At 46.0% G+C, this 19,186-nt stretch overlaps 1 long non-coding RNA gene across 1 annotated transcript; it reads right to left on the reverse strand.

Annotated features, from left to right (window-relative positions):
* Positions 1 to 16,211: 16,211 nt before the first annotated feature.
* Positions 16,212 to 18,755, reverse strand: LOC124679461. Its single transcript, XR_006994988.1, has 5 exons — positions 18,680 to 18,755; positions 18,532 to 18,570; positions 18,379 to 18,431; positions 16,922 to 16,988; positions 16,212 to 16,357 (listed from the first exon to the last, which is right to left on the reverse strand). It is a non-coding gene; the product is annotated as an uncharacterized LOC124679461 (long non-coding RNA).
* Between the last annotated feature and the right edge of the window lie 431 nt (positions 18,756 to 19,186).

Genomic DNA, 19,186 nt, shown 5'->3' on the forward strand with positions numbered 1-19,186 from the left:
ACTATGAAGGTAGTAACCTAGACTAGTAACATGACATATGTTACTAGTCTAAGTTACTCCCCACTATGACCAGCCTTAGCAGGCTGCGATCAAGCATAGCTGAACCCATCTTGGCATGGCAGCTTACGGTTACATTCTCTATTGGAACGTGATACTGTCGCGATTCGCCGCAAATGGCTCCGACGTTCAGCCGGAAAATCGGTGGTGGACGGACAGGAGGGCCATGGACAGAGGAGAAGAGGCTTTTTTGCACCGGTGGCAGTGGTCTGGCGGGACTATTTATTTAAGAACTTTGACAGCTAATTCTGCTGGGGGTCCAACGGTAACTGTCGAGCCAGCTGTTTCCACTAGGCTGGTCTTCCCCATGCGTCCATGGACATGCACCTGCGATCCTCTGAGCTGCGGCTCCGTGTGATAGAGGAGGCGATGGTAGATTGGTAGGACTCCTCACTCGTGTGCTCCAAAATGAAGGATTCTATCCGATTTCACATCTATATACAATTAAACTTTTAGCAATTACTACTTCATATTTTAAACCGGAGGAAGTAGGCTTTTCCACGAGAAATCCCCCGACCATCCTATTGTCAAGATCTCCGCCGCATGCCCTATTTAGCACGGGATTTCGACGACCGGATTTTGGAGACTTGCTACACCGATTGGGAATTTTTTTGGCTCTTGGGTGCCGGCGCACTCTATATGCGTCATTTTTTTTAATAATCCCAAATAGATTAGAAAAATAACAAATTCTTTGGATATAAAAAATGATCAAGTGTTTTTCTTAAGACTCGTATGAAAATGTCTGGACAAAAAATGATTCCCATTGACATTACGGCAAAACAAAAAGCAAATTTATGACAAATATAGCGTGAATAGTACTTGTATATAGGGCGTTTCAAATATGTTTCGTTGAACCATGAAACAATGAAAACCATTCCCTAGCGAATAGTTTTTGTAACGTTGCAATACTTGATTATCGTTGATTTCAAAAAAGATTCTAAATTTTTTAAACCTTTTTTTGAATTCATAGATATATTTGAATGTATAGGGTGGTGTGGTACCCAAGTGCACCAATGTATTTCCCATTGTACATGTTCTTCTCTCCCGAGCCATCAAGTGGGATGGATGAGATATGGGGATTGACTTCATTTGACTTTGTTTTGGACTCTACACTCTTGTTTTTCTTCTTGACAAATCTGAATTATATTATCCCACTTCCACGTTCAAATATGCAAAATTACCCAAAGACCCCCACCGGTGTCAAATGCATGAATTGAACAAACATAGTGCAATTGCAACCGGTGAAACGCTGCTTGGTCCAAATTGGGAGTTACCCAACAAATAACTCTTTTTTTTTGCAAAATTAATCATCAAGGGTAGTACAAAATATAAAAAGTTCTAAAAGTAAAAACATTAATATTAATAGGTCATTAGACCACCTAGTCCTTATCGGAAAAAATTAGACCACCTACTGATGAGGACCAGAGCAACAACAATCACCAATGATGACAACCGTTGATCGGAAGGGAATGATCTGAAACCACGAAAATCGACCAGATCCCGAGAGATCAGCCTGACACACGACTCCGCACACCCTCCATCGGGCGAGTATAGGGCGGGGAGGACCTTATTCTGACTTTAGGATGTAGTCTCCGACTCACCATCCCGAAAAAACATTGAAAAACAAGCTAAACAAAGAACGAAAACTCTCCACCGATAAGAGATCTTGGTCCGCCACACCTCCAAGGCCCCAAGGCCACTGAAGACGGAGCGGGCATGCAACATCGCCGATGAGAGGGACGAAAACCTATGTTGTTTTTAGATTGGCCGCGGCCTCCGGATTGCCTCTTGTCCTAGGGTCATTATTGGTTCTTAATTGCACAAAAGGTGACTTTAGGGGTAGTGATTATTTGCAAGGGGTTATGTTTACATCATTTAACCGCGTTTCACACAATGGGGCCTCCAGGTGCAAGGTCTGCTTTTTAATATGTTCATTAGAGCTCCTTGCAGCATATCTCCATTAGAGTCACCGGTTTGTGTGATAATTCATTAGAGTCACTGGTTTGTGTGAAATCTCCGGGTAATTATAAACACACACCTTGTGAGGACTCCCATTTTTTTTATTAGACACTTGTAAATTCAAATTTTGAGAAGTAGTATTATGGTAGCATTTGAAGTGTGGGATCACTAGATATTATAGATACTCCGTCTATAGGCTCCGTTTGTTTATGCTAATTGGCATTTCGTGCACGTTAGTCAGCTTTCATCAAGGAAAATATACGTTCTGGAACGTCGGTTTCGAAACTAGACGTGCCAACCTCGAGAGAGAAATTTTCAACCCGGAGCAAAAGTCAGACCAACAATGAGGAAAGCGCGGTGCGCACGTCGATGAACGCCACGCGCGCTTCGCTCCCGCCGCCATGCGACGCGCTCAACTCAAACACGCGTGGTCAGTCAGAGAGGATCCCGGCCGCCTAACCGTAACTCCAGCCTAGCAAACCACCGCTCCCAACAAATGGCCAGCCGTACTCGTCTCCTCTCCACCACCCTACGCGACCTACCTCGCCGCTATATAACCCTCTCCCCCGACTCGCCCCTCCTCCCACCTCCAACCCAAGCCGCCGCCCTCTTCCTCCTCCGCGTGCAGCATCTCTCTAGCTTCTCCCTAGAGAGATCTCACCGCCAGATACCACCCACCACCACCTCCGCCCTCCCCGCACCAAGAAGCAAGAACCCAATGGCCGGTCTCAGGATGAAGTTCGTCGCCGTCGCCGCCATGGCCGCCGCGCTCGTCGCCTCGGCGGCCGCCGCCGAGGCCCCGGCCCCGGCGCCCGCCTCCGACGCCGCCGCCGCGCTGCCGTTCGCCGCCGCCTCATTCGCCGCCGCCGCCTTCGGATACCTCTTCTGCTAGATCCGGCCGTCCGTCCGTCGTCGTCTTCGTCTGGTTTCCTCGTCTTGGTGGGTGTGTGCGTGTGTGTATGTATGGATGTGTCGCGGCGGTGTGTGTGTATGTGTGGGAGGGAGGTGCGTAGTACGTGCGCCGGCGTGCCATTCTTCGTGGTCGTCATCATGTACTTGCTCATACTCTCGTTCTCGCTATGAATGAGACCATTTATTTGATTCTTTCTTCATGCTTGAACTACATGTGCAACCATGGTCTCTGATGCTGTCTTCCTGACTGAGATGCCAATAATTTGTCTTTCATCGGTCGAATTGCGTCTTAGCAAGTTTTTTATTTTTTTATTTTTTCGAGAGCACGCGCAAAACGTGCCTTATCTTTATAGAAGGTGAAAGCAAAACAAATTACAAGCACAGCACCATGGTGCTGCGGACACACACACACGGCCCACCTCCGCCTAGGCCTACTCTCTCACTATACCGCGTCTTAGCAAGTGAAAACAGCAGTACAAAACATAAGCACAGCAGGTTAACTCTGTTCATCGCCCAAATTTGCTACTATCTGAAGAACTGCTATATACTAGAACGTGACAAGCACGCATTTCTGACAGGCAAAACTTCAGTTCTTCTGCACACTCGGAACAGTTGGTTTCTGCATCGCAAGAACTAAACAACGCGCTGATTCATCAAAAGAAACACGATTCATTCCATCAACATCTTTGGTTACAAACCAACGGAGCGTTCTGAATTGGCCGTCGAAACCAAACAAGCATATTGATTTTTCTGAACCACTGCGCATAGCGCTTGCAAGGTTTGTTTGGAGATATGCCTGCCAGGTTGTTAATTGGGTGAGCGATACCAAGGCTGGCTGGCTGGAATGATTGGGCCATGTTGCGGCCATGTGCTGCTGTTTAAGCATCGGTCCACATATGAGTTGTCATGGTAGGGCAGTCGTACCAACTGTCGCCCTATTATTCATGTCCTGCCTGGACGTACCAACGGTGTCATGCCAATGGCATGGTAGGAAAGAGCAATCCAACTTTGAACCCGGCACGTCGTGCGTGTACTGCTCGAGAGATCGCGTCAAATTGTCTTTCGTTGAGGTTCGGCTTTTTCAAGAGCATTTCCAGCCGTGCCCTGGTCTAGAAAGAGCAATAGGTTGATCGTTTGAAGGACGTCGCACCTTGGTGCCGTGCTTGGAAGCTTTCCTCTCCAACCGTGTCGCCAATCGCGACCCTTAAAAACCATTTTATATAAAATTAATGCTTTATTCATAATTTCGGAGATGTTTTGTCGCTTTTACATGAGAAAAACATTTAAACGGCCGACGAAGAATATCCGGAAACCTTCAAAAACATCAAGGTAGGTCATAAAAACCTATACTAGAGGTTGTGATAGCCCTCGTCTTCTTCGCTGACATCGTCGTTGCCGTCGTTGTGGTTGTGGATACGGCAAGACTCATTGTCGAACATCTTCACGCTCATCTCGTTGTCGCCTTCGTAGAAGTACACCAAGCAACCGACATCCACGTCGTGGACGCGAGCAAACTTCTTCCAGCTCGGTGTGAAGGTCATCTTGTCTTCTCCGTCGAACAAGACATCCACGGTCCACCGACGAAGCCGCAGCTTGCTTGCCGCGAGGTCACCACGGCCGGCTCCCGACCGGTCGAAATTCAACGAACTTGTCCAGGACCTTCTTCTTGCCGAAAGGGTCATCATTGATGAGGACGACGAACTCGAAATACTTGTTGTGGGGGCACTCCTCTTCCTCATGCGAAGGCGAGTGCGCAAGAAGACCGCCCTGCCCCTGCCACGACCGCGACCAGTTGAACCCGCCATGGAGCGCGTATGGAGAAGGAGAAAGTTGGGTGGCCGCTAGGGTTGTCGATGGGTGGTGCTAGGGTTTTGTGTGAGGGAAGATGAGCGACCACCCTATTTTATACGCCGAAGGCAGGGGAGGGGGCGGTGACGCGCATTAACGCCGGCACACAGAACAAGACGCGACGAGATGTCTTGCTGCACGTCTAGGAAAAATGCAACATCACTAGGCGGAAATTAATTTGCATGCGTTGGCCAGAGGTAGGCGACGGGTGTGCGGCAATCTACGTCACTGATAAGGCTGACCCGCCACTCGCGACGCGGGTTTTGGTTCCGTCCGGTGCTCCCATAGCGTCCCTTGTGTAGCGGAGACGAGCTTAGGCTGCCAGACACCGTATTGGACCGCGCTGAACGGAAAAAGGCTTTGGGTCGCATGGCTAGGAGCGAACAAACGTCCGTCGCGCCCCAAGTCTCTTTGGGGGACGCTTCGGGGAACGTGGCTCCGCGTCACCCATGGCCCGGGTGGGGAATAGGTGAGGCGCGGCTTGTTCCGGCTGCGATGTGCTTGAGCACCGTGGTTAGGGACTTAGGGTACGTCCCGGTGTCCCCATTAGATCCTGCGCACGATGGTGTTCCTGTTTGGTGGTGGCGGGTCTTTTCTGGTGTAACGCGCGAGATCCATCAAGCGGCGTTGTCGTCGGGAGAAACATATCTAGTGCTCCCACTCCTTCGTATGGTACGGTTGCTACCGTATAAAAAAGTATTTTATACATATTAAAAAATTATACGAAAAATTGTGAGTGCTTATGAAGCATGTCCCTACAACATCCCAAAATTTTATGTCCAAATTCGACATGGACACTGAGAAACAAAAAAGAGAAAATCCGCATGTCATCGTTGTCGCTCGAGTTGCTGGCGTCCTCGAGCAGCGGCGCCTCGTACCAGCGGCTAGAACCCTGGCCAGGGGCGCCGGCGCGTGGCGGCATTGGCCGGTAGAGACCGTCGCCGCTGCTCTCCTCGAGCTTGATCAGCGGCACGGGCCTGGGCACGGCGTTCGTTGCCGCGGCCGGTGCGGTGGCGCGGACGGCGCGTTGCCGCGCGGAAGTCATGTCCAGCAGCCGACGCTTCTGCTCCGCCTCCCGCCGTTCCCAGTTCCGCCTGGACCAGTCGAGCGCGGCGTCGATGGGGAGCACGTTGTCGGCGGGGACCAGGTCGTTGAGCGACCTGGCGATCGCCTCCGCCACCGCGGCGTCCTCGGCGCGCTTGGCCTCCTCCTAGGCGAGCTGGTTCGAGTCGGCGGCCTCCTTCTTCGACGACTTCCTCTTCCGCCCGCGCGATGGAGAGGAGGGTTGGTCGCGAATGACGAGTGCGCCGCTGCTGTGCCCTCTGGTCGGCGGTGGAGACGCCGGCTCCTTCTTGACGAAGCGCGGTGTCGACGGCGGAGGAGCCGATCCGCCGGACCTGGAAGCGGACCTCGACCCAGACGAGGAGGATGACGCTGTTAGAGATATGCCCAAGAGGCAATAATAAAAGTGGTTATTATATATATCTTTATGTTTATGATAAATGTTTATATACCATGCTATAATTGTATTAACCGAAACATTGATACATGTGTGATATGTAAACAACAAAGAGTCCCTAGTATGCCTCTTAACTAGCTTGTTGATTAATGGATGATTAGTTTCATAATCATGAACATTGGATGTCATTAATAACAAGGTTATATCATTGTATGAATGATGTAATGGACACACCCAATTAAGCGTAGCATAAGATCTCGTCATTAAGTTATTTGCTATAAACTTTCGATACATAGTTACCTAGTCCTTATGACCATGAGATCATATAAATCACTTATACCGGAAAGGTACTTTGATTACATCAAACACCACTCGCGTAAATGGGTGGCTATAAAGGTGGGATTAAGTATCCGGAAAGTATGAGTTGAGGCATATGGATCAACAATGGGATTTGTCCATCCCGATGACGGATAGATATACTCCGGGCCCTCTCGGTGGAATGTCGTCTAATGTCTTGCAAGCATATGAATAAGTTCATAAGAGACCACATACCACGGTACGAGTAAAGAGTACTTGTCGGAGACGAGGTTGAACAAGGTATAGAGTGATACCGAAGATCAAACCTCGGACAAGTAAAATATCGCGAGACAAAGGGAATTGGTATTGTATGTGAATGGTTCATTCGATCACTAAAGTCATCGTTGAATATGTGGGAGCCATTATGGATCTCCGGATCCCGCTATTGGTTATTGGTCGGAGTGAGTACTCAACCATGTCCGCATAGTTCACGAACCGTAGGGTGACACACTTAAAGTTGGATGTTGAAATGGTAGTACTTGAATATGGAATGGAGTTCGAATATTTGTTCGGAGTCCCGGATGAGATCCCGGACATCACGAGGAGTTTCGGAATGGTCCGGAGAATAAGATTCATATATAGGATGTCATTTTATGTGAATTAAAATGTCGCGGAAGGTTCTATGGAAGGTTCTAGAAAAGTTCGGAAGAAACCACCAAGGAAGGTGGAGTCCACATGGGACTCCACCTCCATGGCCGGCCAACCCTAGTGGGGGAGGAGTCCCAAGTGGACTCCCCCTTAGGGGGCCGGCCACCCCCCATATGGGAGGTGGAACTCCCACCTTTGGTGGGAGTCCTAGCTTGGCTAGGTTTCCCTCTCCTATGGAAGGTTTTTGGTTCGGGTCTTATTCGAAGACTTGGACACCAACTCTTGGGGATCCACCTATATAATGAGGGGCCAAGGGAGGGGGCCGGCCACCCCAAGACCACAAGCTGGCCGCCCCCTTGAAGTGGCCGGCCACCCCCTCCCAAACCCTAGCCGCCCCTCTCCTCCATATCTTCCGCGTAGCTTTAGCGAAGCTCCGCCGGAGTTCTCCACCGCCACCGACACCACGCCGTCGTGCCGTCGGATTCAAGAGGAGCTACTACTTCCGCTGCCCGCCGGAACGGGAGGTGGACGTCGTCTTCATCAACAACCGAACGTGTGACCGAGTACGGAGGTGCTGCCCGTTCGTGGCGCCGGAACCGATCGTGATCAAGATCTTCTACGCGCTTTTGCAAGCGGCAAGTGAACGTCTACCGCAGCAACAAGAGCCTCATCTTGTAGGCTTTGGAATCTCTTCAAGGGTGAGACTCGATACCCCTCGTTGCTACCGTCTTCTAGATTGCATCTTGGCTTGGATTGCGTGTTCGCGGTAGGAAATTTTTGTTTTCTATGCAACGTTATCCTACAGTGGTATCAGAGCCGTGTCTATGCATAGATGGTTGCACGAGTAAAACACAATTGTTTTGTGGGCGTTGATGCTCTTGTTATCTTTAGTTGAGTACTTTGCATCTTTGTGGCATAGTGGGATGAAGCGGCTCGGACTAACTTTACATGACCGCGTTCATGAGACTTGTTCCTCGTTCGACATGCAACTTGTATTGCATAAGAGGCTTTGCGGGTGTCTGTCTCTCCAACTATAGTAAAGATTCAATTTACTCTTCTATTGACAACATTAGTATCAACGTTATGGTTCATGTTCGTAGGTAGATTAGATCTATATCGAAAACCCTAAACCACGTAAAATATGCAAACCAAATTAGAGAGCGTCTAACTTGTTTTTGCAGGGTTTGGTGATGTGATATGGCCATAATATGATGATGAATATGTATGAGATGATCATTATTGTATTGTGGCAACCGGCGGGAGCCTTATGGTTGTCTTTAAATTTCATGTTGAGTAGTATTTCAAAGTAGTTGTAATAGTTGCTACATGGAGGACAATCATGGAGACGGCGCCATTGACCTTGACGCTACGCCGACGATGATGGAGATCATGCCCGAAGATGATGGAGATCATGTCCGTGCTTTGGAGATGAAGATCAAAGGCGCAAAGACAAAAGGGCCATATCATATCACATATGAACCGCATGTGATGTTAATCCTTTTATGCATCTTATTTTGCTTAGATCGCGACGGTAGCATTATAAGATGATCCCTCACTAAAATCTCAAGATAATAAAGTGTTCATCCTTAGTAGCACCGTTATCAAGTCTTGTCGTTTCGAAGCATCTCGTGATGATCGGGTGTGATAGATTCAATAAGTACATACAACGGGTGCAAGACAGTTTTGCACATGCGGATACTAAGGTGGCCTTGACGAGCCTAGCATGTACAGACATGGTCTCGGAACACATGATACCGAAAGGTAGAGCATGAATCATATGATTGATATGATGAACATTTTGAGTGTTCGCCATTGAAATCACACCTTTTCTCGTGATGATCGGGTTTAGGTGCGGTAGATTTGGTTCGTGTGATCACTAAGACAATGCGAGGGATATTGTTTTGAGTGGGAGTTCACCTAGATTTTTAATTATGTTGAATTAAAATTTGAACTCATTTTGTCATAAACTTAGTATAAACTATTGCAAATATATGTTGTAGAGATGGCGTCCCCAATCAATTTTAACCAGTTCCTAGAGAAAGAAAAGCTTAAGAGCAACGGTAGCAACTTCACCGATCGGTTCCGTCATGTGAGGATCTTCCTCTCCGGCGGAAATCCGCAATATGTGCTTGATGCACCGCTAGTTGACCCTCCCGCGAAACTGAAACCGATGAAGTAAAAGCTGTTTACGAGACTCGGAAAACTCGGTACTCTCAAGTTCGGTGTGCCATCCCGTGCGATCCGGAATCCGATCTTCAAAAACGTTTTGAGCACCACGATCCTCATGAGTTGATGAATGAGCTGAAAGCTATTTTTTAGACTCATGCGGCCGTGGAATGCTATGAAGCATCGAAACATTTCTTCGACTGTATGATGGAAGAAGGCAGCTCCATTAGTGAGCACATGCTCGCCATGACCGGGCATGCGAAGAAAGTCGGTGACTTGGGAATAGTGATTCCTAACGGATCGGGGATTAATCGTGTCCTTCAATCACCGCCACCAAGTTACAAGAACTTTGTGATGAACTACAATATGCGAGAACATGAACAAGGAGTTACTCGAACTCTTTGGCATGCTAAAAGCTGCCGAGATTGAGATCAAGAAAGAGCACCAAGTGTTGATGGTCAACAAGACCACCAGTTTCAAGAAACAGGGCAAGTCTAAGGGAAAATTCAAGAAGAGTGGCAAGAAAGCTGCCACACCTCCTGTGAAACCTAAGAACGGACCTAAGCCCGATCGTCGAGTGCTATTATCGCAAGGAGAAGGGACACCTGGAAGCGTAATTGCTCCAAGTATCCGGCTGATCCGAAGAGCGGCCTTGTCAAGAAGAAGAAAGAAGGTATATCCGATATACATGTTATAGATGTTCATTTCATCGGTTCTCGTTCTAGTACCCGGGTATTTGATACTTGGTTCGGTTGCTCATATTTGTAACTCGAAATAGGAACTAAAGAATAAACGACAAGCTGTCTGAAAGATGAAGTGACGATGCGCGTTGGAAACGGATCCAAGGTCAATGTGATCGCAGTCGGCACACTTCCTCTACATCTACCTTCGGGATTAGTTTTAAGCCTAAATAATTGTTATTACGTACTGCGTTGAGCATGAACATTATATCCGGATCTTGTTTAATGCAAGACGGTTATTCATTCAAGTCTGAGAATAATGGTTGTTCTATTTTTATGAATAATATCTTTTATGGTCGAGCACCTGAAAAGAATGGCTTATTTCGTTAGATCTCGATAGTAGTGATACGCATATACATAACATTGATGCTAAACGAATTAAATTGAATGATAATTCTACTTATATGTGGCACTCGTCGTCTTGGTCATATTGGAGTGAAACGCATGAAGAAACTCCATACTCGATGGATTACTTGCATCACTTGATTTTGAGTCACTTGATAGATGCGAAGCATGTCTAATGGGAAAAATGACTAAGACTCCATTTTCTCGGTATGATGGAGCGAGCTACCGACTTATTGGAAATCATACATACCGATGTGTGCGGACCAATGAGCGTAGCATCGCGCGGTGGTTATCGTTATGTTCTAACCTTCACGGATGATCTGAGTAGATATGGGTATATCTATTTCATGAAACATAAATCCGAAACTTTTGAGAAGTTTAAGGAATTCTAAAGTGAAGTAGAAAATCAACGTAACAAGAAGATTAAATTTCTACGATCTGATCGCGGAGGTGAATATCTGAGTTATGAGTTTGGCATGCATTTAAAGAAATGCGGAATACTTTCACAATTGACACCGCCGGGAACACCACAACGAAACGGTGTGTCCGAACGTCGTAATCGAACTCTATTAGATATGGTTCGTTCTATGATGTCTCTTGCGATTTGCCGTTATCATTTTGGAGTTATGCATTAGAGACAGCCGCATTCACTTTAAATAGAGCACCATCAAAATCCGTAGAAACGACACCGTATGAATTATGGTTTAATAAGAAACCTAAGTCGTCGTTCCTTAAAGTTTGGGGTTGCGAAGCCTATGTAAAAAAGTTACAACCGGACAAGCTAGAACCCAAAGCGGAGAAATGCGTCTTCATAGGATACCCTAAGGAAACTATAGGGTACACTTTCTATCACGAATCCGAAGGCAAAATCTTTGTTGCTAAGAACGGAACCTTTCTTGAGAAAGAATTTCTCACTAAAGAAGTGACTCGGAAGAAAAGTAGAACTCGATGAGATTAATGAATCTATACTCGTTGATCGGAGTAGCGCAGATCGGAAGTTGTACTCGTACCGCCTACACCGGCAACGAGAGGAAGCTAATGATAATGATCATGAAACTTCGAACGAGGAAACTACCGAACCTCGCAGATCGACAAGGGAACGTGCCACTCCTGATTGGTATGATCCTTGTCTAAATGTCATGATTGTGGATAACAATGATGAGGACCACTGCGACGTATGAAGAAGCGATGATGAGCCCGGATTCCAACAAATGGCAAGAAGCCATGAAATCCGAAATGGGATCCATGTATGATAACAAAGTATGGACTTTGGTAGACTTACTCGATAGCCGAAAGGCTGTCGAGAATAAATGGATCTTCAAGAGAAAAACAGATGCTGATGGTAATATTACTCGTCTATAAAGCTCGACTTGTCGCAAAGGGTTTCCGACAAATTCAAGGAGTTGACTACGATGAGACTTTCTCACCCGTAGCGAAGCTAAAATCTGTGAGGATTTTGTTAGCAATAGCTGCATTTTTCGATTATGAGATTTGGCGGATGGATGTCAAAACGGCGTTCCTTAATGGAGACATTGAGGAAGAGTTGTATATGGTACAACCCAAAGGTTTTGTCGATCCTAAAAATGCTGACAAAGTATGCAAACTTCAGCGTTCAATCTATGGATCGAAGCAAGCATCAAGAAGTTGGAACCGACGCTTTGATAAGGTGATCAAAGACTTCGGGTTTATACGAGTGTCATGGAGAGGCTCGTATTTACAAGAAAGTGAGCGGGAGCTCGTAGCATTCCCGATATTATATGTAGATGACATATTATTGATTGGGAATGATATAGAACTATTAAGCGAGTGTAAAAGGTTATTTGAATAACAGTTTTTCAATGAAAGACCTTGGTGAAGCATCGTATATATTAGGCATCAAGATTTATAGAGATAGATCAAGACGCCTAATAGGGCTATCACAGAGTACATACCTGGACAAGATTCTAAAGAAGTTTAGAATGGACGAAAGTAAGAAAGGGTTTTTACCTATGTTACCAGGCAAGGTCTTGAGTAAGACTCAAGGACCGGCTACGGTAGAAGAAAGAGAAAGGATGAATCAGATCCCCTATGCTTCGGCAGTAGGCTCTATTATGTATGCCATGCTATGTACAAGACCGGATATAGCGCATGTCGTTAGTTTGACTAGCGAGATATCAAAGTGATCCGGGAATGGAGCACTCGGACATCGGTCAAGAATATCCTGAAGTACTTGAAAAGAACTAAGGATATGTTTCTTTGTTATGGAGGTGACCAAGAGCTCGTTGTAACAAGTTACACCGATGCAAGTTGGAACAACGATCCCGATGACTCTAAGTCACGGTCCGGGTACGTGTTTATATTGAATGGTGCTGCGAGTAGGCTGGGCAAGCTCGAAGCGGTGCACGGTGGCGAAGTCTTCAACGGAATCGGAGTACATAGCGGCTTCGGAGGCTTCATCGAAGCGGTATGGATGAAGAGGTTCATTGTAGAGCTCGGTGTGGTTCCTAGTGCATTGGACCCACTAGTCATATACTGTGACAACATGGGTGCCATCGCCAATGCACAAGAACCAAGGTCACACAAGAGTCTGAAGTATATCAAGCTGCGTTACCACTCGATTCGCGAGTACATCGAAGATGGAGAAGTAAAGATTTGCAAAGTACATACTGATCTGAATGTAGCAGATCCGTTGACTAAAGCTCTCCCTAGGGCAAAGCATGACCAACACCGGAATGCCATGGGTGTTAGGTTCCTTACAATGTAATCTAGATTATTGACTCTAGTGCAAGTGGGAGACTGTTGGAGATATGCCCAAGAGGCAATAATAAAAGTGGTTATTATATATATCTTTATGTTTATGATAAATGTTTATATACCATGCTATAATTGTATTAACCGAAACATTGATACATGTGTGATATGTAAACAACAAAGAGTCCCTAGTATGCCTCTTAACTAGCTTGTTGATTAATGGATGATTAGTTTCATAATCATGAACATTGGATGTCATTAATAACAAGGTTATATCATTGTATGAATGATGTAATGGACACACCCAATTAAGCGTAGCATAAGATCTCGTCATTAAGTTATTTGCTATAAACTTTCGATACATAGTTACCTAGTCCTTATTACCATGAGATCATATAAATCACTTATACCGGAAAGGTACTTTGATTACATCAAACACCACTGCGTAAATGGGTGGCTATAAAGGTGGGATTAAGTATCCGGAAAGTATGAGTTGAGGCATATGGATCAACGAGTGGGATTTGTCCATCCCGATGACGGATAGATATACTCCGGGCCCTCTCGGTGGAATGTCGTCTAATGTCTTGCAAGCATATGAATAAGTTCATAAGAGACCACATACCACAGTACGAGTAAAGAGTACTTGTCAGGAGACGAGGTTGAACAAGGTATAGAGTGATACCGAAGATCAAACCTCGGACAAGTAAAATATCGCGAGACAAAGGGAATTGGTATTGTATGTGAATGGTTTATTCGATCACTAAAGTCATCGTTGAATATGTGGGAGCCATTATGGATCTCCAGATCCCGCTATTGGTTATTGGTCGGAGTGAGTACTCAACCATGTCCGCATAGTTCACGAACCGTAGGGTGACACACTTAAAGTTGGATGTTGAAATGGTAGTACTTGAATATGGAATGGAGTTCGAATATTTGTTCGGAGTCCCGGATGAGATCCCGGACATCACGAGGAGTTCCGGAATGGTCCGGAGAATAAGATTCATATATAGGATGTCATTTTATGTGAATTAAAATGTCGCGGAAGGTTCTATGGAAGGTTCTAGAAGGTTCTAGAAAAGTCCGGAAGAAACCACCAAGGAAGGTGGAGTCCACATGGGACTCCACCTCCATGGCCGGCCAACCCTAGTGGGGGAGGAGTCCCAAGTGGACTCCCCCTAGGAGGCCGGCCACCCCCCATATGGGAGGTGGAACTCCCACCTTTGGTGGGAGTCCTAGCTTGGCTAGGTTTCCCTCTCCTATGGAAGGTTTTTGGTTCGGGTCTTATTCGAAGACTTGGACACCAACTCTTGGGGATCCACCTATATAATGAGGGGCCAAGGGAGGGGGCCGGCCACCCCAAGACCACAAGCTGGCCGCCCCCTTGAAGTGGCCGGCCACCCCCTCCCAAACCCTAGCCGCCCCTCTCCTCCATATCTTCCGCGTAGCTTTAGCGAAGCTCCGCCGGAGTTCTCCACCGCCACCGACACCACGCCGTCGTGCTGTCGGATTCAAGAGGAGCTACTACTTCCGCTGCCCGCTGGAACGGGAGGTGGACGTCGTCTTCATCAACAACCGAACGTGTGACCGAGTACGGAGGTGCTGCCCGTTCGTGGCGCCGGAACCGATCGTGATCAAGATCTTCTACGCGCTTTTGCAAGCGGCAAGTGAACGTCTACCGCAGCAACAAGAGCCTCATCTTGTAGGCTTTGGAATCTCTTCAAGGGTGAGACTCGATACCCCCTCGTTGCTACCGTCTTCTAGATTGCATCTTGGCTTGGATTGCGTGTTCGCGGTAGGAAATTTTTTGTTTTCTATGCAACGTTATCCTACAGACGCCATCCTCCTCGGCGTCTAGGAACTACCGTGCCGGCGCGACACAGTAGCCGCCACTGGCAGCGGCATCCCCAGAACGGGGGAGTTCCCACCCTCGATGTGCGCGAGCACATTCTCGAGGGTGCGGCCAGGCACGCTCCACCACCGGCGGCGGCCGGCGGCGTTGTTCCTAGCGGGAGGAGGAGCAGGCCCGTCGTACTGGGCGAGCTCGCGTTCGTACCTTTGCCGGAAAAACTGCGTCCACGCCTCGTAGTTGTCCGGCCAGAAGCGCTCCTCCACGCGCTGCTCGTCACTGAGAATGACGAACACCGCGTCGATCTCCGCCTCCAGGGCGGCTCGACCCATCGGCGGCGGCGGCCTCGGGACACCGCCTGCGCTGAGTCGCCATACTCCCGACGCGCAGAAGTCTGGAGGCGCCAGGTAGCCCGCCATGTGGAGGAGCCGCCCCTCCCATTGGTGGAGAGAGCGGCGGCCGAAGCCATTGTTCGCCGCTCCGTCGTTCGCCATGGATAATCGCCGCTTGCTCTCGCTCGATGAGGTTGGGGAAGATTGGTGGTGTGAGAACAGAGATACGGTGTGGTGAATGCGGCCAGACGCGGTAGTTCGGCGATAAATAGAGGGCGACGCGCGTGAAACCGAGACGATGACATTAACTCGCCGCGTGGAAGCTACGCGTCCGGTGAAGACTGACCGGCGGCAGGCTTTTAGAGCGCGCGGAAGACGATGCGATGAGGACGACGATCGGACTTTCTTGCCGACAAGTCGGGGACACCAGCCGCGCGGGAAGTTTTCTCGGTGTTTCCCACGCTTTCGTTTCGTCCGGAGACCCCGAGCGCTCCCCGGGGGCCGGGGATGACCTGAGCTCCCCGGATGGATGAAAGCCCAAATCCGGACGAAAACGAGAATCCGGGGGCGCAGCTAAACCGTTTTCATCCATCTAGATGAAAAAATGCGTTCTGGAGCCTTTCCGGGAGACGGCTGGAGATGCTCTAATGCCGTTGCATATGCTATTGATGTGATGGGAGCGGCGGTTGTGCGACATTTTTTATCTGTAGGGGGTCAAGTGAAGGCGCGCGTTGCTGCGCCCGTCTATATTTAGGAAAAATATAGATATGTTTTAAAATACCGAAAATAGAGACATTTGTTAAACTTCGAACAATTTGAATTGCAATGCAATGGTTCTCTAGATCATATTCATGATAAGATACAAGAAGTCAGAGCAAAATCTTACAAATCCAATTCTCTAAAGGCTCACATCTTCTACTCTTGCCTAGATTTCAACTCTAATATAGTCAACCTCTAGTGGAACCCAGTTCTTGCATTGCTCAATACTTGAATGTCAATATGAGGTGCAAAACTGCAACTAAAAACACCCACTATTTTATTGAATGAACATGAAGGTTACGCTGAAACTAAAGATGTCCAACTGATATAGCAATGCACACACCATCATCTCAGAAATATGGAGGATCAGAACCATTATCTAAGAAAAAGCGACAAAGAATGTTTTGTTATTATGGACTTAGCTATGTCCATCATCCATGAATTCCATATAGCATCAACAGTATAATTGACTTAAGTTTGATAGATCAAAAGAACCACCGGTATAAGATCAAAGAATACTTAAAACCTGACGTATAGAACAAATAAATTTGATCTCACCTCTCTTGGATTTATCTATATATTTACATGAGCACATTTGCTATCCACTTATATTGCATAGTGTAGCATTAAGAATCTCACATGCATGTCAATTTGTTACCCGCACAAAAGATACACTCAGGTTGCGGGCAAGATACCCAAAAAAGTTTTGATAATCTGAAAACTTCTTACGAAACGCAAGTGCAAACATCTTAAGGGTGCAAAGCATTGAACTAAAAGTTGTAGGTGCAACTTAAGATTGGTTGTGACTTGTGAGATGGAATACCTTTGACATGCTGGAAGATTTTGTGTTTATGAAATAAATGCGTTAGCTCGCAATCCATTTAAATGATCTGTTGGTGAAAAAAAAATCAAGGCTCAGCTGAATCAAAGGTAATGCAACGTAATACAAATTAAACAGAAAAAGGAAATTTAATGAACAAACAAGACATTGATATCCTATTACTCTGAAATCCCCACAGGCATAATCCAAAATTACTAATTTAGTGACATGGCAGAAATTTAATCATCTTACCACCCCATCCAACCAATGAAAAATGATGAACCAATGATAATCCAACCAAGGAAAAACAAAATGACCTTTTCAGACAACCTTGCATAAGATTATTAGCTGGAATAGAAAGATGTTACATGCTTGTAAGATATGCATATGTTAAAACTATATTCTAAATTCTATTTATTTCCTTAATAAGAAAGGATTGAAGGACGTTGCAACGCCTACATGTTCACTGCAATAGAAAAGTGAGGGTAGTGTCTTTTTCTCATAGCATTTATTTCAATGGTCCTATTTAATTAATACTACCTCCATCCCAAAGCTTAAGGCTTTAAAAAAAAGTCAAACCAAGTAAAGTTTGACCAAAACTTTTAGAAGAATCTATCAACAAATATGATAGTTTGTAGATACCATATGAAAATATATTTTATGATCTATCTAGTGATATTGATTATGTATTTTGGATGTTAATGATTTTTAGTAAAAACTTGGTCAAACTTGACATAGTTTGACTTTCTATAAATAACACAAGCCTTAAGCTTTGGGATGGAGGTAGTAGCTACCAAGCACGCCGTGTACCATAAAAGTTATAGAAAGTCATCACTGTCCATGTGTAGAACTTGCAAACAATAATTTTTTTTTAAGTTGCTGAAAACATCAGATAAATAGCTTACTCCATCTCTATTTCCAATCAAATTATTCCAGAAATAGGAATCTATTTTGAAATAAATTATGGTTTAAGAAGTTATGGTTCTGTACCTTCTAGAAAAATGATCTTTCAGCCGCCATGACACCATGGTACAATCTATATATAGCTGAATCGTAACTTCATTTGTCTCCAACTTCAACCTTAGCAATAATGAGCTGATCTACATACCCTTCACAGAGTCCAAATTACATAGGTTGCTATCACACAACAAAACCGGAATAATAGAGAGATGTGTTCTAGTCACTCATTTTCAATAAACATTGTAAATTGTGTAGTTCCAAATCTTGGAAAACTGGGACATAAGTTCTTGACACAAGTGTACGACATGGTCGCTTATCCACGACCGTGATCACTCTAGGTAACCCAAAAACCTTAATTAATTGAGCACAAATGAGACAAAAGAAATGCAAGATAATCTCATTGTGTATTGCAAGGAAAAATAAATAAAAGTTGAAGCAAATGCTCACCATTATCTCAAAGAAAAAGTATACATAGGACAGTGTAGTAGGATCATTCTCACCATGATCTCAACGGAGCAGAGCGGCAATATCACCCCCATCTGCCTTCGTGATTCTAGGATAATCACAAAAATAAAATAAAACAGGAATCAGAAGCTATGCATTGTGTGGAAACAAGAGAGATAGAAATCAATTATGGAATGAAAGGAACCTACATATCTGCCTGGCTGCCACAAGAAACAATAAGAGAAACACTGCAATAGAGAAGAGCAAGAAGTAGAAGAGAGAATCAGTGGAGGCACGCAAGATATCGCCTACTCCACAAGCGGAAACAAATGGATGGAATGGGAAGCAGCTACGCACCTTCTTTGCAATTAATCGTACAAAAAAATAGCGGCCACTGCGCGGTGCCTGGTGTCCTTCCGAGGCAAGGCAGAGAACAGCTGTGCAGCTGGAAGCCCGCACAACCGAGTCCGCAATGACCAACTACAGAAGGCAGACCCTGACATCAAAACTAAATGAATCTGCCAACATAAATACTAAATGTCATGTTGGATTGTTAGTACACCAATTATTTGCACTCCATTCTTTCCGGTTCCTGAATAGTATCACATCCAAAAAAAATCAAAACAGAGCATTAGACATACCCATGTCGGATTTCATGCAGAAAAGCGCCCAATTCTAACTGCAGGAATCATACCCCTCGGATGAAAACCGAAAATTATGGAGATGTGATTTCTCGTAGCATGTGGAAGAACCATAAGAGAAAAGAATAATAGATGAGAGTAGTTACCATGAGGGGGGCGATGGAGGAAAGGCCAGGCCCTGGTCAACTGCGAGGGCAAGGGAGAGCGCGTGGTTGCGGACAAG

This window comes from Lolium rigidum, chromosome 7 (assembly GCF_022539505.1).
Source record: "Lolium rigidum isolate FL_2022 chromosome 7, APGP_CSIRO_Lrig_0.1, whole genome shotgun sequence".
In the NCBI taxonomy this organism is placed as follows: Eukaryota; Viridiplantae; Streptophyta; class Magnoliopsida; order Poales; family Poaceae; genus Lolium; species Lolium rigidum.